This window comes from Salmo trutta, chromosome 25 (assembly GCF_901001165.1).
Source record: "Salmo trutta chromosome 25, fSalTru1.1, whole genome shotgun sequence".
Classification (NCBI taxonomy): Eukaryota; Metazoa; Chordata; class Actinopteri; order Salmoniformes; family Salmonidae; genus Salmo; species Salmo trutta.
The window spans coordinates 7,616,831-7,644,065 of NC_042981.1; the positions used below are offsets into that span (position 1 = coordinate 7,616,831).

The 27,235-nt window shown below is 41.9% G+C and overlaps 1 pseudogene; it reads right to left on the minus strand.

Annotated features, from left to right (window-relative positions):
* LOC115161767 (serine palmitoyltransferase 2-like) overlaps positions 1-26,499 on the minus strand; it is a 62,993-nt pseudogene extending 36,494 nt beyond the window's left edge.
* Positions 26,500-27,235: the final 736 nt, after the last annotated feature.

Below are 27,235 nucleotides of genomic sequence, written 5' to 3' on the forward strand. Positions count from 1 at the left end.
GGGATAGCATACGATCATAAATTCATTTTAGACTACACAAGCTTACAAACAATTACAATGGCAAAGTCACAATAATCACAAGAATGGCTTAAGATCAAAGTCTATGTTGAGACTGAAGGGTGCAAGGGTCTTTAAGTTAAAGATCCAGGCAGCCTCTCGTTTTAACAATAAATTATCAAGGTCACCCCCTCTCCTAGGGAGGGTGACATGTTCGATGCCAATATAACGCAGAGACGAAATCGAGTGATTTGCTTCCAAAAAGTGTGCTTGGTTTCTTTTTCTTCTAGATTGTGACTAAATACTTGGCAGCTGTTATCCTGATAATGATGATACCAACAGACAGAGCACACTGTGCCATGGAAAGAGGAAGGAGAAACCTAGAGAGTAGAGGGAGAGAGGGAGAGAAACTCAGAGAGGGGAGGGGAGAGAAACCCAGAGAGGGGAGGGGAGAGAAACCCAGAGAGGGGAGGGAGAAATGGAGAGAAACCCAGAGATGAGAGGGAGTGGGAGAGAAATCTAGAGAGGAGAAGGAGAGAAACCTAGAGAGGAGAGGGAGAGAGACCCAGAGAGGGTAGGGGAGGGGGAGAGAAACCTAGAGAGGAGAGGGAGAGAGTGTAGAGACCCCAGAGAGGAGAGGGAGAGAAACCCAGAAAGGAGAGGGAGAGAAACCCAGAGAGGAGAGGGAGAGAAACCAAGAGAGGGGAGGGAGAGAAACACAGAGAGTGGAGGGAGAGAGACCCAGAGAGGGTAGGGGAGAGGGGGAGAGAAACCCAAAGAGGAGTGGGAGAGAGGGAAAGAAACCCAAAGAGGAGATGGAGAGGGAGAGAAACCTAGAGAGGAGAGGGAGAGAAACCTAGAGGGGAGGGAGAGAAACACAGAGAGGGGAGGGAGAGAGACCCAGAGAGGGGAGGGAGAGGGGGAGAGAAACCCAAAGAGGAGTGGGAGAGAAGGAAAAAACCCAAAGAGGAGATGGAGAGGGAGAGAAACCCAGAGAGGAGATGGAGAGAAACCCAGAGAGGAGAGGGAGAGAGATGGAAAGAAACCCAAAGAGGAGTGGGAGAGAGAGGTAAAGGAACCCAGAGAGGAGATGGAGAGGGAGAGAAACCTAGAGAGGGAGAGAAACCCAGAGAGGGGAGGGAGAAATGGAAAGAAACCCAGAGAGGAGAGGGAGAGGGATAGAAACCCAGAGAGCGGGAGAGCGACCCAGAGAGTGGAGGGGAGAGTGGGAGAGAAACCTAGAGAGGAGAGGAGAGAGAGACTCAGAGAGGTAAATCTATATATCTATATAAATAAAATAAAAACAGGTCAGATATATTCAGGATGCTTTGAACATTAAAATAACACTCAAAATTCAACAACTTTGTTACTTTGAGATTGCTGAGACATTACATTTAAAGTATGCTAATACAATTTATTTTTTTTACCTATTTTTTTTTTTTAGGTGATTTGACACTTTATTAAGACAGTAATGAAATGAGATGGGGAGATAGCAAAATGCTAGAAACCGTGCGGAGGGTTGGAAGCAGGGATTAATCCCTGTTCTCAGGTGGAAAGTTACCACTACACCAAGATTCTGCACAGGACATCTGAACGTTAATGGTTAATGGCAGTGGGTAACCAAATCATACAGTAGATTGTAGTCTCCTTGTCCATAGATTGCTTTAAAAGGTAAGTACACAAACATTTTGTACTTTTGGGTGAACTCACTCTTTTAAATAGGGCTAATTTCGCATAATCACCCAACATTGAATAAATTTTTTATGAATATCAATATTTAAGTAGTCTTCGTCTACTAGTTGAAGATCCATGACATCATCTTACTTTACATAGACAGGATATGATGCGTTTATGAGTTGTGAGTCCCCCTACCATCTCTGTCTAGCATGTGCACATTACTAAAACGTCAGCAATTATACTTGATTCCTGGAGCATTTAATATCCAATGCTTATTTATAGGACTTATTCAAAACTGTCCATGGATGACTACAAAAATACATAGCCTCATATAATTAATTTACAAAAGATACAAGATGTCAGATTTCAAATATGTGATTACACTGGCAAAATTGGGAAGAAATGGAATAATACAACAAGTGTGGAGAATAACAGTGGTGTTCTTGCTAACAAGCACAGTAATTACCCTATATTTTAGGAATGAGAATTGTTCCACTGATCAGACTAAATAAAGTAAATAGATAATAAAATATCTTGAAGACCAAATGACATAAATCTGCCCTTACACACTAACTAAATGATTTGTCTATGGTATTGTCCCCACTCTAGAATCAAACTTACTCTTTTGGGTTCACAATCGGTTTGACAAAATTATTTTCATGGTTACCCTTCCAAGCTTCCCTGCTAAAACAAACTGTAGGTTTGTCTGCTGCCTTTTCGTTGTCAAAGCCTGAATGCCAATCACCAAACGAGGGGACTAATTCAAGTGGGGATGAAGTCGACTTTAGTACTGTTAAGTGAAGGCCCAGTGCACTACTTTTGTGAATGTATTAAACATATTGTTAAGTCGCGTCAATTCGAATCTGGTATCAGAACATAATAATCAGCACATAGTAACTACTGATTTCTTTGTACTTTAATTAATGCAAACACTTGAATGGTAAATGTGTGGCTCGTATATACGGGATCTCTGTAACACCACGCAGGGCAGACAGAGAACTGGAATGACATTACAAGTTCTTCCTTAAATACTGGACAGACTTATTCCCTCTCCATGAGGGCCTGTCATAGTAGAGGCTAGAATATGGTTTAGACTTATTCCAGCCTATCGTTGGCGTGCAGGTTGGTCCCAACCTCTAGACGCACTCCTGTTTCCTGGCGTAGCTGTTGTCTCTGGCGGATGTCTCATCTTGTGACTGCACAATGCACAGTTCTCTAAAACCCTTAACACCCCCCTGCATATACCTTTCACCCATATCCTGTTATTGCTATTATTCTACAGAAAAGCTCTTGCAAAAACCTGTTTTAAAGCATCAGCATTCTGTCCACATGACCCACCATCACATGAGCCACTTCCTCTAACATATAGCAGTATTCAATTATCGTATAGTTAATAAACTTATCATTATAGCATCTGTGTTATGTTATATAGGATATGCACACAAATAGTTGGTCAAACCCTAACAGTACATGCTGTCAAAAGGCTGCATTCTGCAATAGGGATGTGAGTAACAGCAACCTCATTTTGTTAACAACATTGTACATAAAACAGCGCTACCGTGCTGCTTTTTTTTTTTTTTACAGTTTTATAAACTCAGCGAACGTTCTCTCTCTCCATTCAACTCCACTCTAATCTTGAGGGGCGTGTCTTTAAAACATGCATCCAATCCCCTTGATCCCTTACATAACTAGGCCAATCAAAGGCTTCAATGTGCGCGGTTCACAGTGCTGTGGCAAGACAGGACAATGATAGAGGTGCAGCTCGTCAGTGGTGGAAAAAGTATCCAATTGTCGTACTTGAGTAAAAGTAAGGATACCTTAATAGAAAATGACTCAAGTAAAAGTGAAAGTCACCCAGTAAAATACTACTTCAGTAAAAGTCTAAAAGTATTTGGTTTTAAATATACTTAATTATCAAAAGTAAAAGTATAAATAATTTCAAATTCCATATATTAAGCAAACCAGACAGCACCATTGGTGAATTAGACCATTCTCCTGTCCTCTATGCATTCAAAATGTAAAGAGTAATTTTGGGAGTCAGGGGAAACCTATGGAGTAAAAAGTACATCATTTTCTTTATGAATGTAGTGAAGTAAAAGTTGTCAAAAATATGAATAGTAAAGTAAAGTGCAGATACCCCTCAAAAAACGTCTTAAGTAGTACTTTCAAGTATTTTTTACTTAAGTACTTTACACCACTGCAGCTTGTGATGTTAAATTGCAGGCGCCGATGCTCCGATTGAAAATCTATTTGGAGCACAGTTGAAAAGTTAACTATACAATGGACTAATTACAAAAATGAAAACAGTACTTTTCAATGCATGATATATTAGCGTTGTTCTGTGACCCGGCCTGTGTCCCATAATGTGCCTGTAATCCACACAGAACCAGGTTAATAATGACTAGCCATCTTTTACATTAGCATGCCCTTGTGTTCTTACATCGACTTGGATAGATTTACTGTAACAATAAAGACAAGTATTAAAATAAAGTGCAAAATGTATTTATTGCAGATTTCAAAGTGCCATGTGTTCTTTTTGCTAAATCGTCTAGAGGGCAGAATTTGAAAAACTATACTTGATACCAAAATGATACAATGGCAAAAAAAGGACAGATTTTTTTCAGTGTTTTGCTCAACAAAAAAACATGTAATTGATAAAGAACAACATGGATATTCTAAGTACACAACAATGCTTAAACCACATCAGGGGCCAATATTTTAGGTCTGGGAAAAATCTGTGAAATATAGACTTTTTTTGTGAAGTTACCCTTTAATTCAGGTGGCAGCAGCCATACAGTAATGTTTGGCCAGCAGTGTTTCTGGAGCCATAGGTGGTGCATGAGATTCAAGTTTAAGGAAGCTCATTTTCACCATAAAAATGCACCTTTGTAATAATAAAGTATTACATGCATCACCGCATTTACAGACTTACTGAAGATAGTCTACTATTCCTAAAGTAATGAGCAGATTGAAATAGTCATAATTTAGGCAAATAATATAACTCAATCACTGTTTGCAAAAAATACTTTTCAATGCAGCGCGTTGTGGCGTAGAGTAGTCCTAGGCTATAGACAATATCAGATAGGTTTCTTGTTGGCCTTTTATAAAACACATTTCAAAAAGTGGTATCATTCTACTACATTTTATATGACTGGAGACATTAACAAAATATTTTTTAATAGGACAAAAATTACAGGGTAGCCTACTCTGCTGACACTGACAAACAGATTGTCATGGTCGTCGTAATAGAAGGACCAAGGCGCAGCGGGTACGTGAATGCTCATTTTTATTTATCCAAAACAAACACGAAAAACGATAAACTGACGACAAAACAGTCTTGTAGGCAACACACAGCAATACAAGAAACAATCTCCCACAAACCCCAAAACAAACACACTCCTAAATATAGGACCTTCAATCAGAGGCAACGATAGACAGCTGCCTCCAATTGAAGGCCCCAATCCCCATTACCTAAACATAGAAATACAATACCCTAGCACAGACATAGAACTAACAACATAGAACTAACCAAAAAAAACTGACTAATAAATCAAATACCCCTCTACATGAACACATACTCAAACACACCCTGAACCACATAAAACAAATACCCCCTGCCACGTCCTGACCAAACTATAAGAACAAATAACCCCTTTACAGGTCAGGACGTGACAGTACCCCCCCCAAAGGTGCATACCCCGGATGCACCTGAAAACAAAAATACCCAAAAAATAAACCCCTAAACTAAAGGGAGGGAAGGGAGGGTGGCTGCCATCACCGACGGCTCCCGTGCTACACCCCCCCCTCCCCAAACCTCCTACAGTGGAGGTGGCTTAGGCTCAGGCCTTAGTCCCCTACCTGACCAGTCCACCCCCACTGAATACCTCTGCCTGAAGCCTGTCACTGAGGACCCTGGACTGTACTCTGGGAGTTCCGGACTGTAGGACGACTCTGGGAGCTCCGGACTGTAGGACGACTCTGGGAGCTCCGGACTGTAGGACGACTCTGGGAGCTCCGGACTGTAGGACGACTCTGGGAGCTCCGGACTGTAGGCCGTGTCTCTTGGTTCCGGACAGTGGGCCGTCTCTCTTGGTTCCGGACAGTGGGCCGTCTCTCTTGGTTCCGGACAGTGGGCCGTCTCTCCTGGTTCCGGACAGTGGGCCGTCTCTCTTGGTTCCGGACAGTGAGCCGTCTCTCTTGGTTCCGGACAGTCTGGACGAGGCACTGTTGCCGGACACTCTGGACAAGGCACTGTAACCGGACACTCTGGACAAGGCACTGTTGCCGGAAGTTCTGGATGAGGCACTGTTGCCGGAAGTTCTGGACGAGGCACTGTCGTCAGAAATATAAATGTAAGCTCGGGACTGGGCTGACGCACTGGAAGCCTAGTGCATGGTGCTGGCTTAGGAGACGCCAGACAAAGGACACGCACCTCAAGGCTAGTGAGAGGAGCAGGAACAGGACATACTGGACTGGGCTGATGCACTGGAAGCCTGGTGCGTGGTGCTGGCATGGGATGTGCCAGACTGGCGACACGCACCTCACGGCTAGTGCGAAGAGCGGGAACAGGATACACTGGACCGTGAAGATGCACTGGCGGTCTTGAGCGCAGCACTGGTTCCACCCTTACTGGCTGGATGCCCACTTCCCCCTGGCAAATGCGGGGCGCTGGCACTGCGCACACCGGCCTGAAAATACTTGGCCTCGCCACAGTACGCATTACTCCGAAGCACGGGACCTGTCCAGTCATAGGTTGCCTCAAAAAAGCATGGGGATTTGGCTTGGAGCTTAATCCTCGCCCAGCCAAACTACCCGTGTGCCCCCCCAAAAAGATTTCTTGGGCCTACCTCTTAGGTTTGGACTCCAACCGTGTACCCCTGTAACATTCCCGGTCCCCTTTCACCCTCCTCCATGGGCCCACTCCGGCTTTAATCTCCTCCCAGGTCCACGACTCCCGATAGTCCACCTGTTGCTCCTTCCTCCGCTGCTTGGTCCGTGGTTGGTGGGAGATTCTGTCACGGTCGTCGTAATAGAAGGACCAAGGCGCAGCGGGTACGTGAATGCTCATTTTTATTTATCCAAAACAAAACACGAAAAATGATAAACTGACGACAAAACAGTCTTGTAGGCAACACACAGCAATACAAGAAACAATCTCCCATAAAACCCAAAACAAACACACTCCTAAATATAGGACCTTCAATCAGAGGCAACGATAGACAGCTGCCTCCAATTGAAGGCCCCAATCCCCATTACCTAAACATAGAAATACAATACCCTAGCACAGACATAGAACTAACAACATAGAACTAACCAAAAAAAACAGACTAATAAATCAAATACCCCTCTACATGAACACATACTCAAACACACCCTGAACCACATAAAACAAATACCCCCTGCCACGTCCTGACCAAACTATAAGAACAAATAACCCCTTTACTGGTCAGGACGTGACACAGATCAATAAAAATGACGTTGTCTGATCCATATAGACCTACGAAAAGGGGAGACACAATTACAATATGAAAAAAATAAATAAATGGTACTGACCCAAATGATAAAGACAGTGAACATGCACACTCACCCTGGATATGGTTCAAATCAAATCAAATTGAATTGGTCACATACACATGGTTAGCAGATGTTATTGGGAGTGTAGCGAAATGCTTGTAAAATGCTTGTTCTCCGCTGGTGTCAATAAGACAGGCCACTGTTGAACATTTTGATAACTAAAAGACAGATTGGAGTCTTTTCATCATCACTTCTTTACAACAATAGCCATTTGCTTTTGTGAGAGAAAAATGACGTATTTACTTGCGTGTTTAATATTAATAGTTAACTATATGCTTAATAAATAGTAAGACTTTTCTGTTCTACCAACGCTGTGCTTCTGAGAAACTTGGTCATGCGGCATAAGACAAAAAGCCTCTGAGAGTGACCACATTGTCTCAGTGCGTCCTGTTCCTCTCATATCTTTCAAGGTCACAGCTGTGTGGCGACATGAAGTGAACGGAGAGGAGTAGTAACGGAACTAACGTTATCACTTGCTTTACACACGTCACCACAAGAAGGAAACAAGGTGGCTTATGATGTCACTGATCTACAGGGGAGGGGTGGAACCAGCCATGACTAAGCATTTTTAGGTCTACTATATAAGAAAATCAGCATTTCCTGTATCATTGGGCTCTCGACGAATCACCTACGGGTGGTTTGTTGACCATCTCCATTATTGATTGTTTGAAGAAATTTCAAAAGTCTTTATCACTTGATTAGAATTTCCATGACACTTTCCAAACAATTATTCTGTGATAATATTTTTTAATATTGCGATATGCTTGGCTGGGTCTCTCTCCTTTTCACTGACAGTCACAACTCAACAATCATCTGTTTGGTGGAACATTTGCCAAATTGTCGGCCCTTCCGACTGTAGGCTATGCTGGTCCCCCCACGGGGGGCCAGTACGGGGAAAGAAAAAAAAAGTATGAAATGTATGCATTCACTACTGTAAGTCGCTCTGGAAAAGAGAGTCTGCTAAATGAGTAAAATGTAAATGTAAATGTAAGCTTCTTTTTTTTAAGAAGCTAAATGATCCTTTGTGGCCAAATGATGCTTTCTGGTGTAGTAGCCTATTTTGAATTATTTTTATTTATTTCTGTATAGACAGGAGTAAGCTAACTAAACTATATAATTTTGGCAATTTACTTTAGGGAAAGCTTAGCTTCCCCTAGCCTTATGGTCACGCCACCTATGCCTTTTAATATGGCATAAACACAACCAGTCACAATGTTTTCATCTGATTGTCAAACAATCACTTAAAAAAGGCGCACAAAACAATTCCAGCATCCAAACCCCAACAGTGCACTGTGCACACGCAATTTGATGAATGGAAAGAGGCATTGGTTACAAAACACCAACATGTATTGTAATAACATTCTGCGTTTGTCATTAGGCCTGAAATTAATGCATCCACTCACTGCTCAGCCACTCATCTCCACCTTGTCTGTTAGCATCTCGGCCACTCATCTCTACCTTGTCTGTCTGTTAGCGTCTCAGCCACTCATCTCCACCTTGTCTGTTAGCGTCTCAGCCACTCATCTCCACCTTGTCTGTCTGTTAGCGTCTCGGCCACTCATCTCCACCTTGGAAAAATGGAAGTGTTCTCGTCGGTTTCAAATCAATTCGCACATTTTTCATGCGGATGACATGAAGTAATGTTAAATAATGGTGTGATTGACTATAGTTGGTTTTGACATTTTGTGTTAATTTTCATAAGCTCCCATTTTACCGGTAAGCGTACTCCCACACTGTACCCTGGACCTGCCATGATATATTGCTTGTTTGTTTTTTTGTTCTTGAAGTGCTTTGAGATTCTAGGAAAAGCGCTATAGAAATTGTATAAATTATTATTAAAATGTTATCTTAAATGAGAAATAAAATACATTTGCATAATAAGAGTTTTTACGTTAAAAACATGTTTTAACAGTTCCTGTTGGAGTGTTGATCTAATTTTGAAAGTACAAAAAAATTAAAAAACACCAATGAAATATTTTTACGTTGCATGCTTTTGGGCTAAAGAGGAGGAGTCACACAGGGCAGAGACTCGAAAGCTAATGGTATAAATCTGAACTAACTCATTCAATCGAATTGATCAAAACAGGGAAAAAAATGATCTGTTCCAAAGTGAGAACACCATTCTCAAACGCGCACCTGATGCAAGCGTTTTTTCATAATGTAACAGAGATGGATATTCAGCCTGATGGTAGAAAGAGGGAATATCTGAAGATGCAACAATAGGATTGTGCCTTACTGCCTTTGGATAATGGAAGAAGAAATGCTGGTTTCAATGGCATATCAGGAAATATTCGCTTTTTTTCTATGGTCGGATTTTGTCTGTAGGCTATTAAAAGCAAGGTAAGACAGGCTATGTAAAACGTCCAGGTTTGAAAAAATGATATGGCTGGTTAGGCATAGCATATGGAATTATTTAGGTTCTGGAAATGTATAATATTAGAATATCATTCCAATGTTGGGAATATTAGAATGCACATTTTACTGTCTCCCAGCCTGTCTGCGGCCCGGAGCTGAGGTTTTGTGTGCCGGGAGTTGCTGTGGCATTTGCATTGTCAGTAGGCTATGGCTAGCAGCTATGGTATTGTAAAGAATATGGTTGTACCTCCCTGACCTGAACCGAATGCACACTGTAAAATGTGCAAAGTATTTCTGCCGGCTATCATGATCACAAATATAAATTATATTTAGACACAGTTCTATTAGAACACACCAAAAACGACACATATCTAGGACTAAATATCAGCAGCACAGGTAGCTTTCACAGGGCTGTGAATGAGCTGAGAGACAAAGCAAGAAGAGCATTCTATGCCATTAAAATGAATATTAAAATCAAAATTCCAATTAGAATCTGTCTCAAAATGTTCCAATCAATTAATCAATCAAAGAACTAATTCTCTATATGGCAGTGAAGTAGGGGGTCAACTCTCCAATAATGAATTTACCAAATGGGCCAAACATCCAATCGAAATACTGCATGCAGAGTTCAAAGAAAAACAAAAAGAACACGTGTAGATTAGAATTAAGCCAATCCTTATTCCAATTGAAATAAGAGACAATTACATTTTTACAACCACCTAAAAACAAGCGACACCTTAACATTTAAATCACACAGCCTTACAATGTCAAGAGATGAAACAATAGAATTGCAATAAAATTAGCTTTAAAACTGACAAATGTTCTCTGCACCCCATGACAAAATGTGTAGAATTGAAGGAAATAAGCTTTAAACCTGTACAATTTTCTCTCTGCCAACAACAAGGGTGTGAACAGTTTGTGTCATGAACAGTGCTTGTGCCCATAGAAAAATACATGGTGCCATTACTGTAAGGGTGTCTGGGTGAAAAAGTTTGGAAATCCCTGGTATATAGTGTGGTTTCTAGCGCTCTTTAGCTTTGTGGCATGTTTATTCTTTTTTCTTTATAAGAATTTTCCTCTAGCTTTTGAAGGGTTCAAGCTACAAAATATTATGACCCCATTCCAGAAAGCTATGACTCTCAGGAACACCTGCCTTCTGTTTCCCTCTCTGATACTCGGAAGGACTCTTTAGAATGGAGTGGGACAAGCGACAAATCTCTGTTTCCCTCTCTGATACTCAGAAGGACTCTTTAGAATGGAGTGTGACAAGCGACAACTCTCTGTTTCCCTCTCTGATACTCAGAAGGACTCTTTAGAATGGAGTGGGACAAGCGACAAATCTCTGTTTCCCTCTCTGATACTCAGAAGGACTCTTTAGAATGGAGTGGGACAAGCGACAACTCTCTGTTTCCCTCTCTGATACTCAGAAGGACTCTTTAGAAGGGAGTGGGACAAGCGACAACTCTCTGTTTCCCTCTGATACTCAGAAGGACTCTTTAGAATGGAGTGGGACAAGCGACAAATCTCTGTTTCCCTCTCTGATACTCAGAAGGACTCTTTAGAAGGGAGTGGGACAAGCGACAACTCTCTGTTTCCCTCTCTGATACTCAGAAGGACTCTTTAGAATGGAGTGTGACAAGCGACAACTCTCTGTTTCCCTCTCTGGTACTCAGAAGGACTCTTTAGAAGGGAGTGGGACAAGCGACAACTCTCTGTTTCCCTCTCTGATACTCAGAAGGACTCTTTAGAAGGGAGTGGGACAAAAAAAACACACCCAATGACTGAGGGAAATTAATTTAAAGCACACTTCCTTCAGACTGGAATTTGGCATTACCTGATTTGACATATCTTTGCGTTATTTATTGAGATGCTTAGTTTTCAGATTATTTTAAAATAACTGAATTACTTTTATGAAGCTTTTAGTAGTTGTTTAAATGAGAAAAAAGGAGGAAAGAAGGAACCCGCATACTGCTCTTGATAGTATCACTGCTCTTTAATAAGCTGTACGTATCGGCCCGAAAGCAGCACAACAAGGCTCCACGAAAGAAACGATGTAGGAGAGGTAAGCGGTCAAAGAGGAGACCAGGAACACAGGCAGTGGACACGGAGCTACAGCAGGACGCGGTAATTAACCTCTCCAAAAAATACCTTACTGACACGCAAGTCTCAGTCTTATCTAAGGTGCCTCTCCTACATGTACAGACAAACCATTTGATACGAAAGTAGATCTGTTTAAATTCTTTCGCAAGATTAAATTTAAGCACGTGTTCTCAAAACACTGTTTCGGGTCTAGAAACTCAAAGAACTGGTACGCATTTTAAACCCAAAAGCAAATTCTGTCCTATAGTTAACAACTCCTCGATTAATACCTATTGTAGGTTAGTCGAACAAGAAGCCATGTCAGTGTATACGAGACAAACAAACCACATTCAGAAGAACCTCACTAGAACAGAAGAACAGGCACTTAATGAATAAATGAAAGATTCATCTTTTGTTATTAAACCTGCAGATAAGTAGGGTGCTGTAGTTGTTTTAGACTATGAAAAATACAAAGAAGAGATTCAGAGACAACTCAATAATGAACGTCATACGTCCATGCCTGTACATTTGCCGAAATTACACATAAAACACAACAAGGCAATTAGTGGTGGCAGGAATAGGCTCAATGCTAGAACCATTGTCGAATCTCATGTGCAAGCATTGAGGTCATATGTGAAAGACTCAACATACTTCATAAACAAGATCTTACCAATAACGGGTTTAACAGAAGATTGTATTTGTTAATAATGAAAATGAAAATACATTTTTGAATAAAGTCCTGAAGTGGTATTGATATATTGACGACATGTTTTGCATATGGGGAGGAACGGGGGAAGAGCTGTCAGACTTTATGGCATTACTCAATGAACAACTCTGTATATAAAAGAAACGGACAGAAGTACTGTATTACAAGGGGACAGCTTCCACCCTGTGCCATTAAAAAGAGGACTTCCAAGAAGCCCGTTTTTCAGACCGCCGTATATATGCCACTCCACAGAGGACTATCTAGAAAAAGCAGCGGAGATGAACAATGGGTTTCTAAGAAGACGCTACTCTCTACAATGTGTGGATGAAACTCTTAATTTGGCATTGGGGAAAACATTTTTATTTATTTCACCTTTATTTAGTTAATCTCTATACATGTGATGAACTGCTACAAAAAATACTCGCTAGAGCTAAAGAACACTGTAATGTTCAGCACCACTTAGACTTTGAACTCGTGAAAAGTGGGAGATGCTGTCAAGAAACACTGGCATGTTTTCTCATCAGACCCAGCTTTGACAGCTGAAAGTAAGAATCCACCACTTATTGTGTATAGGAGAGGTCGCAATTTACACGATAAATTGGTCCATGCCAACTGCCAGCCACAAAAGAAAATCAGCCAAGCTCTTTTACACCCTCTTCGGAATGGTAGCTATAAATGCAGAGGATGCGCACAGTGCAACAATATGATGAAGTGTGAATATTTCTGCCACCCACATACAGGAAAATAGTTCCAAATTAATGACATTATTACGTGCTCCCCCCTCATGTTATCTACATGATTAAATTTCCATGTGGGCTGTGCTATGTAAAACCTCTCGTTCTCTCAAACAGAGAATCTTTGAACTTAAATCAGAAGTTAAATCGGCCTACAGGGAGGTGAGGGCCCTCGGAGTGTGGTGTCAGGAAAATAACCTCACACTCAACGTCAACAAAACAAACGAGATGATCGTGGACTTCAGGAAAAAGCAGAGGGAGCACCCCCCTATCCACATCGACGGGACAGTAGTGGAGAAGGTGGAAAGTTTTAAGTTCCTCGGGGTACAGATCACGGACAAACTGAAATGGTCCACCCACACAGACAGCGTGGTGAAGAAGGCGCAGCAGTGCCTCTTCAACCTCAGGAGGCTGAAGAAATTTGGCTTGTCACCAAAAGCACTCACAAACTTTTACAGATGCACAATTGAGAGCATCCTGTCGGGCTGTATCACCACCTGGTACGGCAACTGCTCCGCCCACAACCGTAAGGCTCTCCAGAGGGTAGTGAGGTCTGCACAACGCATCACCGGGGGCAAACTACCTGCCCTCCAGGACACCTACACCACCCGATGTCAGGAAGGCCAAAAAGATCATCAAGGACAACAACCACCCGAGCCACAGCCTGTTCACCCCGCTAACATCCAGAAGGCGAGGTCAATACAGGTGCATCAAACCTGGGACCGAGAGACTGAAAAACAGCTTCTATCTCAAGGTCATCAGACTGTTAAACAGCCATCACTAACATTGAGTGGCTGCTGCCAACATACTGACTCAAATCTCTAACCACTTTAACAATTCAAAATTGGATGTAATAAATGTATCACTAGTCAATGCCGCTTTATAATGTTTACATACCCTACATTACTCATCTCATATGTATATACTGTACTCTATACCATCTACTGCATCTTGCCTATGCCGGTCAGCCATCGCTCACCCATATATTTATATGTACATATTCTTATTCATTCCTTTACACTTGTTGTGGAATTGTTTGATTACTTGTTAGATATTACTGCATGGTCGGAACTAGAAGCACAAGCATTTTGCTACACTTGCATTAACATCTGCTAACCATGTGTATGTGACCAATAAAATTTGATTTGAGGAGATACGACAGGGATATTATCCAGTCGCAGTTCATATTAATGACCTAAAACATGACATTTCTACTTTTAGATTTTGTGGCTTAGAGACAGTTAAGATATCAGACAGGGGAGGTGATATAAATAATACTCTGAGCAAAAGATTTTCACCCTCCAGACATTATCTAGAGGTCTTCATGATGAAATGCCGATGTATGTTATGTTGTAAATGTGAACATGAATTATGCCTCTATTTCAGATTACTCTGACATTTTTCTTACACTGTACCCAACAATTTATGAAAACTTGCTTGGTAGGTCGATGACCTCATTGTGGTTTTACAGGCGTGTTTAATACATTTATGTATACACTTTATTTGAATATTAATGAAATGTACATTGTTATATTTGGTAGTGTAACGATGTGCGCTGAGAGTCGGGAAGCAAGTTCAGGGAGTGAGTGTTTTAATAAATAAACGCAACATAATATAAAACAAGAAACATAAACGACGCACAGACATGACACAGGAACAGAAACAATAATGCCTGAGGAAAGAACCAAATGGAGTGAGATCTATAGGGAAGGTAATCAGGGAGGTGATGGAGTCCAGGTGAGTCTGATGATACGCAGGTGTGAGTAACGACGGTGACAGGTGTGCGCCATAACGAGCAGCCTGGTGACCTAGAGGCCGGAGAGGGAGCACACGTGACAGGTAGCACTTATGTTTCCCCTCGACTCCAACCCCATTCGATGCCTGAAACGGATGTGGGTGTGGCTAGGTCTACATAAGGGTGCTAATATAAAAAACGCACAAAAGCTCTGACGAAGGCCGTGAGGCCGATACGTAAAGCTCTGATGAAGGCCATAAGGCCGATACGTAAAGCTCTGATGAAGGCCGTAAGGCCGATACGTAAAGCTCTGATGAAGGCCTTAAGGCCGATACGTAAAGCTCTGATGAAGGCCGTAAGGCCGATACGTAAAGCTCTGACGAAGGCCATAAGGCCGATACGTAAAGCTCTGACGAAGGCCCTGAGGCCGATACGTAAAGCTCTGACGAAGGCCATAAGGCCGATACGTAAAGCTCTGATGAAGGCCATAAGGCCGATACGTAAAGCTCTGATGAAGGCCATAAGGCCGATACGTAAAGCTCTGATGAAGGCCATAAGGCCGATACGTAAAGCTCTGATGAAGGCCATAAGGCCGATACGTAAAGCTCTGATGAAGGCCATAAGGCCGATACGTAAAGCTCTGATGAAGGCCATAAGGCCGATACGTAAAGCTCTGATGAAGGCCATAAGGCCGATACGTAAAGCTCTGATGAAGGCCATAAGGCCGATACGTAAAGCTCTGATGAAGGCCGTAAGGCCGATACGTAAAGCTCTGATGAAGGCCATAAGGCCGATACGTAAAGCTCTGATGAAGGCCATAAGGCCGATACGTAAAGCTCTGATGAAGGCCATAAGGCCGATACGTAAAGCTCTGATGAAGGCCATAAGGCCGATACGTAAGCTCTGATGAAGGCCATAAGGCCGATACGTAAAGCTCTGATGAAGGCCCTGAGGCCGATACGTAAAGCTCTGACGAAGGCCATAAGGCCGATACGTAAAGCTCTGATGAAGGCCCTGAGGCCGATACGTAAAGCTCTGATGAAGGCCGTAAGGCCGATACGTAAAGCTCTGACGAAGGCCATAAGGCCGATACGTAAAGCTCTGACGAAGGCCATAAGGCCGATACGTAAAGCTCTGATGAAGGCCATAAGGCCGATACGTAAAGCTCTGATGAAGGCCATAAGGCCGATACGTAAAGCTCTGATGAAGGCCATAAGGCCGATACGTAAAGCTTATTAAAGATCAGTGATACTATCAAGAGCAGTGTGCGGGTTTCTTCTTTTTTCTCATTTTATTCAACTGTTACCATGCAGCTGCAAAAAAGATAGCTCAGATGTGCGAGTGCCTTTTACATTTTGAATAGTTGTTTAAACTAAAAAAAATAATAACGGTGAACGTTGCGCCTTTTCCTTTTCAATTATGATTAAAACAAAATGTTGACAGGCCGCACCTCCACTTCTACTTTTAGCAACATTTAATTTGAAAGACTGCTTTATTGTGTGTTGCATTTTTATACAGTTCAAAATTAGAATAATCGCACGGGCAAAATGCCCCCACCGCAATTCATATTTTTTTTTTTTTTACATCTGGCTCCTGTAAGAATATACAGTTGAAGTCGGAAGTTTACGTACACCTGAGCCAAATACATTTAAACTCAGTTTTTCACAATTCCTGACATTTAATCCTAGTAAAAATTCCCTGTCTTAGGTCAGTTAGGATCACTACTTTATTTTAAGAATGTGAAATGTCAGAATAATAGTAGAGAGAAGGATTTATTTCAGCTTTTATTTCTTTAACCACATTCCCAGTGGGTTAGAAGTTTACATATACTCAATTAGTATTTGGTAGCATTGACTTTAAATTGTTTAACTTGGGTCAAACGTTTCAGGTAGGCTTCCACAAGCTTCCCACAATAAGTTGGGTGAATTTTGGCCCATTCCTCCAGAGCTGGTTTAACTGAGTCAGGTTTATAGGCCTCCTTGCTCACACACACTTTTTCAGTTCTGCCAACAAATTTTTCTATAGGATTGAGGTCAGGGCTTTGTGATGGCCACTCCAATACCTTGATTTTGTTGTCCTGAAGCCATTTTGCCACAACTTTGGAAGTATGCTGGAGTCATTGTCCATTTAGAAGACCCATTTGCGACCAAAATTGAACTTCCTGACTGATGTCTTGAGATGTTGCTTCAATATATCCAAATCATTTTCCTACCTCATGATGGTGTTTTGTGAAGTGCACCAGTCCCTCCTGCAGCAAAGCACCTCCACAACATGATGCTGCCACCCTCGTGCTTCGCGGTTGGGATGGTGTTCTTCGGCTTGCAAGCGTACCCTTTTTTCCTCCAAACATAACGATGGTCATTATGGCCAAACAGTTCTATTTTTGTTTCATCAGACCAGAGGACATTTCTCCAAAAAGTACAACCTTTGTCCCCATGTGCAGTTGCAAACAGTAGTCTGGCTTTTTTTAATGGCGGTTTTGGAGCAGTGGCTTCTTCCTCGCTGAGCGGCCTTCCAGGTTATGTAGATATAGGACTCGTTTTACTGTGGACACACATACTTTTGTACCTGTTTCCTCCAGCATCTTTACAAGGTCTTTTGCTGTTCTGGGATTGATTTTCACTTTTCGCACCAAAGTACGTTCATCTCTAGGAGACAGAACGCATCTCCTTCCTGAGCGGTATGACGGCTGCTTGGTCCCATGGTGTTTATACTTGAGTACTATTGTTTGTACAGATGAACGTGGTACCTTCAGGTGTTTGGAAATTGCTCCCAAGGATGAACCAACTTGTGTCTACCATTTTTTTCTGAGGTCTTGGCTGATTTATTTAGATTTTCCCATGATGTCAAGCAAAGAGACACTGAGTTTGAAGGTGGGCCTTGAAATACATCCACAGGTGCACCTCCAATTGACTCAAATTATGTCAATTAGCCTATCAGAAGCTTCTAAAGCCATGACATCATTTTCTGGAATTTTCCAATCTGTTTAAAGGCACAGTCAACTCAGTGTATGTAAACTTCTGACCCACTGGAATTGTGATACAGTGAATTATAAGTGAAATAATCTGTCTGTAAACAATTGTTGGAAAAATGACTTGTATCATGCACAAAGTCCTAACCAACATGCTAAAACCATAGTTTGTTAACAAGAAATTTGTGGAGTGGTTGAAAAACTAGTTTTAATGACTCCAACCTAAGTGTATGTAAACTTCTGACTTCAACTCTAGTTGAATAGCCCTGCCATAGAGCCTCAGGACAGCACTCAGAAAATCTAACCAAATGATCACAAAGCAAAAAGGTACACCATCCCGTTCACATTTTTTTTTTTATTTCACCTTTATTTAACCAGGTAGGCTAGTTGAGAACAAGCTCTCATTTACAACTGCGACATTGCCAAGATAAAGCAAAGCAGTTCGACACATACAACAGTTACAAATGGGATAAACAAATGTACAGTCAATAACACAATAGAAAAATCTAATACAGTGTGTGCAAATGTAGTAAGATTAGGGAGGTAAGGCAATAGTGGCAAAATAATTACAATTTAGCATTAACACTGGAATGGTAGATGTGCAGAAGATGAATGTGCAAGTAGAGATACTAGGGTGCAAAGGAGAGAAAAAAAAACTATATGGGGATGAGGTAGTTGGGTGGGCTAGTTACAGATAGGCTATGTACAGGTGCAATGATCTGTAAGCTGCTCTGACAGCTGATGCTTAAAGTTAGTGAGGTAGATATAAGTCTCCAGCTTCATTGATTTTTGCAATTCGTTCCAGTCATTGGCAGCAGAGAACTGGAAGGAAAGGAGGCCAAAGGAGGTGTTGGCTTTGGGGATAACCAGTGAAATATACCTGCTGGAGCACGTGCAATGGGTGGGTGCTGCTATGGTGACCAGTGAGCTGAGATAAGGCGGGGCTTTACCTAGCAAAGACTTATAAGATGACCTGGAGCCAGTGGGTTTGGCGACGAATATGAAGCGAGCGCCAGCCAACGAGAGCATACAGGTTGCAGTGGTGGGTAGTGTATGGGGCTACCAGTCTTTGCTCTAAGCTAGTTAACATTGGCTTGTGAAACAACATCTAACTTCCAAAATCCCTAACTATGCCTTTAAGACTTTACTGGACACACCGTCTATACACCTTCAGACATTTTTTATACATATTACATAATCGTGGTGCAAATTGAAGGCCATGATTAGTTGATTATTTAGGCCTAATCTGGTGTATTTACGCTGGTCTGGAATAAAGGCTTGGAGGTCCACCAGGCTTGGAGAGGCCCATCCCTTCTGTCATTACTTATCTATTATTTCTCACTGTTTCTATACTAATGTTCTCATCTGACCCTAGATCAGTAAACCCAAACCTGAATCCTAACCATTACAGGGCTAATGTTCTCATCTGACCCTAGATCAGTAAACCCAACCCTGAATCCTAACCATTACAGGGCTAATGTTCTCATCTGACCCTAGATCAGTAAACCCAACCCTGAATCCTAACCATTACAGGGCTAATGTTATCATCTGACCCTAGATCAGTAAACCCAAACCTGAATCCTAACCATTACTGGGATAATCTGACCCTAGATCAGTGGTCAGGGTCTTCTTCTACCAACTCTGTGGCTACATCCCAAATTCTCTATATAGTGCACAACTTTAGACCAGGGACCCTAGTACTACACTAAATAGGGTGCCAATTGGAACACTTCCTGTGACTGTGACACTCACTCAAAGGTCCGGTTGTAATCGTGTGACACACGTTCCACCAGGTCCACCTTGGCCCCCGGGACACTGCAGATGGGCCGGTTCCAACTGTCACGGATCCACATGTATAAGTTCCCCAAAAAAGTTCTCAAAGTCCTGGTAAAGTGGGACAAAGTCCTAGAGGGCTAGCTAGAGAGAGAGATGGATATATAGAGAAAGAGGGATAGGGAAAGAGGGATAGGGAAAGAGGGATAGGGAAAGAGGGATAGGGAAAGAGGGATATGAAAAGAGGGATAGGGAAAGAGATTAAAATTAGTAATATTCCCATTCCCTAGTATCGACCACACACATACTGCTCAGTGTTATCATGTGATATGCTATGTGACCAGCCTCCAGTTCCCACATCACGTCAGGCATGTTCAGTGCACTACGGCCCATTCATCCATATTACACTAAGCATACAGGCTCACAGTCAAAGAACAGTTAAACATGTTAGAGTTTAATCTCTCCGTATACAGTGCCTTCGGAAAGTATTCAGACCTCTTGCCTTTTTCCACATTAGTCTTATTTTAAAATTGATTATTTATTTGTTTTTTTCTCATCAATCTGCACACATTACCCCATAATGACAAAGAAAAAAAAAACATGTTTTTAGAAGTTTTTGCACACTATTAAAAATATAAAACAGAAATATCTTATTTACATAAGTATTTAGACCCTTTGCTATAAGACTCGAAATTGAGCTCAGGTGCATTCTGTTCACATTGATCATCCATGAGATGTTTCTACAACTTGATTGGAGTCCACCTGTGGTAAATTAAATTTATTGGACATGATTTGGAAAGGCACACACCTGTCTATATAAGGTTGACAGTGCATGTCAGAGCAAAAACCAAGCCATGAGGTCGAAGGAATTGTCCGTAGAGCTCCGAGACAGGATTGTGTCGATGCACAGATCTGGGGAAGGATACAAAACAATGTCTCCAGCATTGAAGGTACCCAAGAACACAATGGCCTCCATTATTCTTAAATGGAAGAAGTTTGGAACCACCAAGACTCTTCCTAGAGCTGGCCGCCCGGCCAAACTGAGCAATCAAGGGAGAAGGGCCTTGGTCAGGGAGGTGACCAAGAACCCGATGGTCTCTGACAGAGCTCCAGAGTTCCTCTGTGGAGATGGGAGAACCTTCCGGAAGGACAGCCATCTCTGCAGCACTCCACCAATCAGGCCTTTATGGTAGAGTGGCCAGACGGAACCCACTCCTCAGTAAAAGGCACGACAGCCCGCTTGGAGTTTGTCAAAAGGCACCTAAATACTCTCAGACCATGAGAAACAAGATTATCTGGTCTGATGAAACCAAGATTCAGCTCTTTGGCCTGAATGGCAATCGTCACGTCTGGAGGAAACCTGGCACCATCCCTACGGTGAAGCATGGTGGTGGCAGCATCATGCTGTGGGGATGTTTTTCAGCTGAGGGGACTGGGAGACTAGTCAGGATCGAGGCAAAGATGAACGGACAGAGAGATCCTTGAAGTACTGAGAGATCCTTGATGAAAACCTGCTCCAGAGCGCTCAGGATCTCAGACTGGGGCAAAGGTTCATCTTCCAACAGGACAACGACCCTAAGCACACAGCCAAGACAATGCAGGAGTGGCTTCGGGACAACTCTCTGAATGTCCTTGAGTGACCCAGCCAGAGCACGGACTTGAACACGATCTAACATTTCTGAAGAGACCTGAAAATAGCTGTGCAGCAACACTCCCCATCCAACCTGACAGAGCTTCAGAGGATCTGCAGAGAAGAATGGGAGAAACTCCCCAAATACAGGGGTGCCAAGCTTGTAGCGTCATACCCAAGAAGACTCGAAGAATCGCTGCCAAAGGTTCTTCAACAAAGTACTGAGTAAAGGGTCTGAATACTTATGTAAATGTGATATATATATATATTTTTTTTTTACATTTGCAAACATTTAAAAAAAAACTGTTTTTACTTGTCATTATGGGGTATTGTGTGTAGATTGATGATGGAAAAAAACAACAACAATTTAATCAATTTTAGAATAAGGCTGTAGCGTAACAAAATGTGGACAAATTCAAGGGGCCTGAATAGTTTCAAAATGCACTGTATGCAGAGGTTAGCTTTAGCATACACATGACTGAAAAAGCCCCACAGGCATTCAGCTTTTTTCCTTGAAAGCGTTTTCACTTTCTTCAAACCCGATGGCAAAGTGAGTCTGTGAAGCAACATAAAGTAGGATATCCTTCGGGCGATAAACTTTCCTGCTTTTCTCCTCCAAGGGTGACCCAGTGCCCCCCCAAAAAATTCTGAAATCTTGTTTTACTGGCAGTGAGTGAGTGAAGGTCTGTGTAGTACAGGAGGACACAACTACATTCTCCACATATTTCTACTTCCTGTTTACTACTGTATGTCACAATGAATTAATGATGTGTTACACTGAATGGCCTGTGGTTTTGACTGGCTAAGGCTTTCCTTCCTTTTTCACAAACATTACATTGAGTGTTTAAAAAAAACAACAACAAAAAAACACTTGTGTTATTTGATATCCTCCTGAAAATGGGACTACTGAGTCTAAATAAAATGGGTGTATGTGTTATTGTGAATGCTTCCGAAAGTACAATTCCAATGAGGAAGGTAACCTAATTTTAATACCTAACAAGTGGTCTAAAGTAAAATTAACAAAAATAAAATACCACTTTTGAAATAATCTGTCTACTTAGATTTTAGGGGTGAACTTTATTTTCTGGGGAATCATTTTAAAGAATGATGATGTTGATGAAGATGGTGATGAGAAGTAAAAAGGTTTTTGCAAACAGACTGTGGACTGAGCCAGTTGAGGTGGCTATACAGTCTTACCCTCTGCTCCTCCCTCTCGCCAGCGATGTGACACCTCTCAATCTTCCAGTGCCAGAGGAAGTCTCGGAGGTAACCGAAGACGGTGAGGATGCCGTAGCCTAAGTAGGTGAAGACCGCAACCAGCATGGGAGTCTCCTCAAACGACTCGTTGAAGGGACGGCTGTACAGGGCCAGACCGCTGCTGCCATTATACGATGTGTGCTGCATCTGGGGAATGGAGGAAACGTCAATTCAATAAACTGTATTCATCCCAGTGGGGTTTATCTGACTAAGTATTACTGTACGGTGAAGGAAGAGCAAGTAAGCATTTCACTGTGTCGTTTACACCTGCTGTATCCTCTACACGTGACAAATCAACTTTGATTTGATGGATTTTATGTCAACAAAAACATATATACAGCTCTGGGAAAAATGAAGAGACCACTGCAAAATTATCAGTTTCTCTGGTTTTAATATTTATAGGTATGTGTTTGTGTAAAATGAACATTTTTGTTTTATTCTATAAACTACTGACAACATTTCTCCCAAATTCCAAATAAAAAATATTGTTATTTAGAGCATTTAGTTGCAGAAAATGACAACTGGTCAAAATAACAATAAAGATGCAGTGTTGTCAGACCTCGAATAATGCAAAAAAAATAAGTTCATACTCATTTTTAAACATCACAATACTAATGTTTTAACTTTGGTGGAATAACTCTGATTTTCAATCACAGCATTTATGCATCTTGGCATGCCCTCCACCAGTCTTTCACATTGATGTTGGGTGACTTTATGCCACTCCTGGCGCAAAAATTCAAGCAGCTCAGCTTTGTTTGATGGCTTGTGACCATCCATCTTCCTCTTGATCACATTCCAGAGGTTTTCAATGGGGTTCAGGTCTGGAGGTTGGGCTAGCCATGACAGGGTCTTGATCTGGTGGCCCTCCAGCTACAATGGGGTTCAGGTCTTGAGGTTGGGCTGGTCATGACAGGGTCTTGATCTGGTGGTCCTCCATCCACACCTTGATTGACCTGGGTGTGGGGCATGGAGCGTTGTCCTGCTGGAAAAACCCATCCTCAGAGTTGGGGAACATTGTCAGAGCAGAAGGAAGCAAGTTTTCTTCCAGGACAACCTTGTACGTGGCTTGATTCATGCATCCTTCACAAAGACAAATGTGCCCGATTCCAGCCTTGCTGAAGCACCCCCAGATCATCACCGATCCTCCACCAAATTTCACAGTGGGTGCGAGACACTGTGGTTTGTAGGCCTCTCCAGGTCTCGCACACACTGAGAAATTTGGTGGAGGATCAGATTTGTCTTTGTGAAGGACGCATGAATCAAGGCAATATTTGCATTATTCGAGGTCTGACAACACTGCATCTTTTTTGTTATTTTGACCAGTTGTCATTTTCTGCAAATAAAAACTGATCATATTGCACATGTGGACATTACACACAGTGCAATAGTGAGGTTTGAAACACACACAGTGCCTTCTGAAAGTATTCATAACCTGTGATGTATGCCACATTGTGTTGTGTTACAGCCTGAATTCAAAATGGATTAAAGAGATTATGTTTTTACCCATCTACACACAATACCCCATAATAACAAAGTGAAAACATGTTTTTAAAAATTGTTGCAAATTTTATGAAAATGAAATACAGAAATATCTCATTAAGTATTCACACCTCTGAGTCAATACTCTGTAAACACACCTTTGGCAGAGATTACAGTTGTGACTCTTTCTTGGTAGGTCTCTAAGAGCTTTACACACCTGGATTGTACAATATTTGCACATTAATTTTTTTTAAATTCTTCAAATTGGTTGTTGAATATTGCTAGACAGCCATTTAAGTCTTGCCACAGATTTTCAAGCAAATGTAAGTCAAAATGGTAACTAGGCCACTCAGGAACATTGAAACCTTGTGTTTTAGGTTAATGACCTGCTGAAAGGTGAACTTGTCTCCCAGTGTCTGTTGGAAAGCAGACTGAAACAGGTTTTATTCTAGGACTCTGCCTGTGCTTAGCTCTATTCCGTGGCCTTTGAGTCTTTCCCTTGAAACATCAAGCCAGTAGCTCAAGGCAATACATACTGCTTTGTAACCACATGTGACTAGTCATACCCCTCTCTCACATACCTCAGAGGCTAGCGATGGTGACTGTCACCTGCACTACAATCAACCAGACCATGCATTCCCTTCCCTGCCTCTGCCTTATGAAGTGCCTGGGAAAGGCAGAGGACTAGGTAGTAAAGCTACAGCAAGTAGGCACATCAACAGTGACAGTAAATCATTGATTCATAGCCTGTATCCAAGACCTATTTGTGCTTTCTTACCAACTCCTAATGGAATTGTAATAGCCTAGTTGGCAAGACGGCACTAAACTGACCTGGGACTCAGGGATTCACTTCCAATGCAATGCTCAATCCATTGAAATAGAATCTAGGAATAAATGTAATAAAACAGATGATATTGCTCTACCTATAGGACCATAGTCGTTTGAGCATGGGGCTTGCAAAACCAAAGGTCGGTGGTTCGATTCCCACTCGGGGCCACCTAAATGTATGCGCGCATGACTGTAAGTCGCTTTGGATAACAGCATCTGCCAAATGGAATATTAATATTATTATTATTATGTCATAACCTAGTTGGCAAGACAGCACTACACGGATCTGGGCCAGGGTTTAACTTTTAATGCAATTCTCTACCCATAGAAATCATGTATTTCTTTTTATTTATAGATTACATTTACATTGTTCTACCTATGGGGCAAGCCGTTGATATACTTCTTCATTTTCTTTGAGGATTTTCATTGAGAGCCCTCTTAGGATATATAATTGTTGTTGGCTCAAAGAGATGTTATCGAATTCAGAACACACTAATTAAAATGAAGTATGGATCCAGGCAGGGGTAGAAAATGAATTAGCCTAAAAGTGCTCTCTGTTCCTCTGAGTTCCTTCCATAGACAGGAAGCTGGGAGGTCGGGGAATACAAGGTGTATTTATTCCAAGTGTACACACACACCATTTGCAGACTTCTTTCTTTAAAAATGATGCATTTTTCATTGTTTCTATTACAAAAAGAGAAACACAGGAAAATATTTGACCTTCCCAGACCAACTAAGACCCAGTTTATAGATATTTCTAACGTATTGACTTGTCGGACATTGCTGTTTGGACTTCCACAGCACACACTCAACATTTCCTAGAGAACAATGAAGATGTCAGTGATGACCAAAATTATTGTCGACATTTTAGCTAGCAAGTTAGTATGTTGCATATTGTTTGTATAAGATAAAAGGCAACAAAAAAAAAGAAAACAGGAAGCTGGCAACTGCAGGTATTATTAGCGAACACTCGTGGGATGTAACGTTACATAATGCTATATACGTACCTAGGTAACGTTTTTGCAAGGTGGCCAACAATTGTCACGTCTAGCTAGCAGACCGTTGAGCAAATTGAAATCGATATCAGTAAAGCTAACCATAAACACGGGTTAGCTACAGTTTAAAAACGTATCAAGCTAAATACACTTAGTTAAGTATATTGATTTGCAGCTTGCGGATATGCAGATAAGCCTCGCCACTTCCCTACCATCCATCCTCATCGTGCACTAGGTCCTTACCTTTTCCTCGGGATAGCAGGATAGTAGTTTCTTCCCGGTTTAAATCCGTTCTTAGCTCGGTGAAAAACGTCTCCATTCGCGGAGCTTTCGGTCATGCTTGCCTATGACTGCGGACCCGACAGTAACATGCATGTAGCTGCCTAGCACAGAATGGGGAACTCCAGTGTGATTTCGTGCCAGTCTCAGCTCGCAAAACCCATAACCAGGAACCAGGGGTGCGTTCAGAACGACGGAACGTTTTAATTCAACGGAACCGGTAACAGTTACTGTACTGAACGAATTATGCGGTTTCACATAGAAACAACGATATTGATCAGGGCCACATCCACCAAACCGGAGCAAACGTACCTCAAAGTATATTGAAAATCAGTGTACCGTTTAAGGGAAACGCGTCGATCAGTACAAACCGTCACGCAACGTAGCAAACGTTGTGCCGAAATGAATTCTGACCTGACATTCCAGCAGCAGCTGCAATACCGGAAATAAACGCCCCTAGCAACCAGAAACAGCCTATGGTATTGGGGCATTCAGGGGTGGGTGCAGTTCAGGAGCCTTCAGATTCGAAAAGGGAGATCTCTCTTTTGAAGAACATATCAAGACTGCTTCAAGGACAGCTTTTTTCCATCTACGTAACATTGCAAAAATCAGAAACTTTCTGTCCAAAAATGACGCAGAAAAATTAATCCATGCTTTTGTTACTTCTAGGCTCGACTACTGCAATGCTCTACTTTCCGGCTACCCGGATAAAGCACTAAACAAACTTCAGTTAGTGCTAAATACGGCTGCTAGAATCCTGACTAGAACCAAAAAATTTGATCATATTACTCCAGTGCTAGCCTCCCTACACTGGCTTCCTGTTAAGGCAAGGGCTGATTTCAAGGTTTTACTGCTAACCTACAAAGCATTACATGGGCTTGCTCCTACCTATCTTTCCGATTTGGTCCTGCCGTACATACCTACACGTACGCTACGGTCACAAGACGCAGGCCTCCTAATTGTCCCTAGAATTTCTAAGCAAACGGCTGGAGGTAGGGCTTTCTCCTATAGAGCTCCATTTTTATGGAATGGTCTGCCTACCCATGTGAGAGACGCAGACTCAGTCTCAACCTTTAAGTCTTTACTGAAGACTTATCTCTTCAGTAGGTCCTATGATTAAGTATTGTCTGGCCCAGGAGTGTGAAGGTGAACGGAAAGGCTGGAGC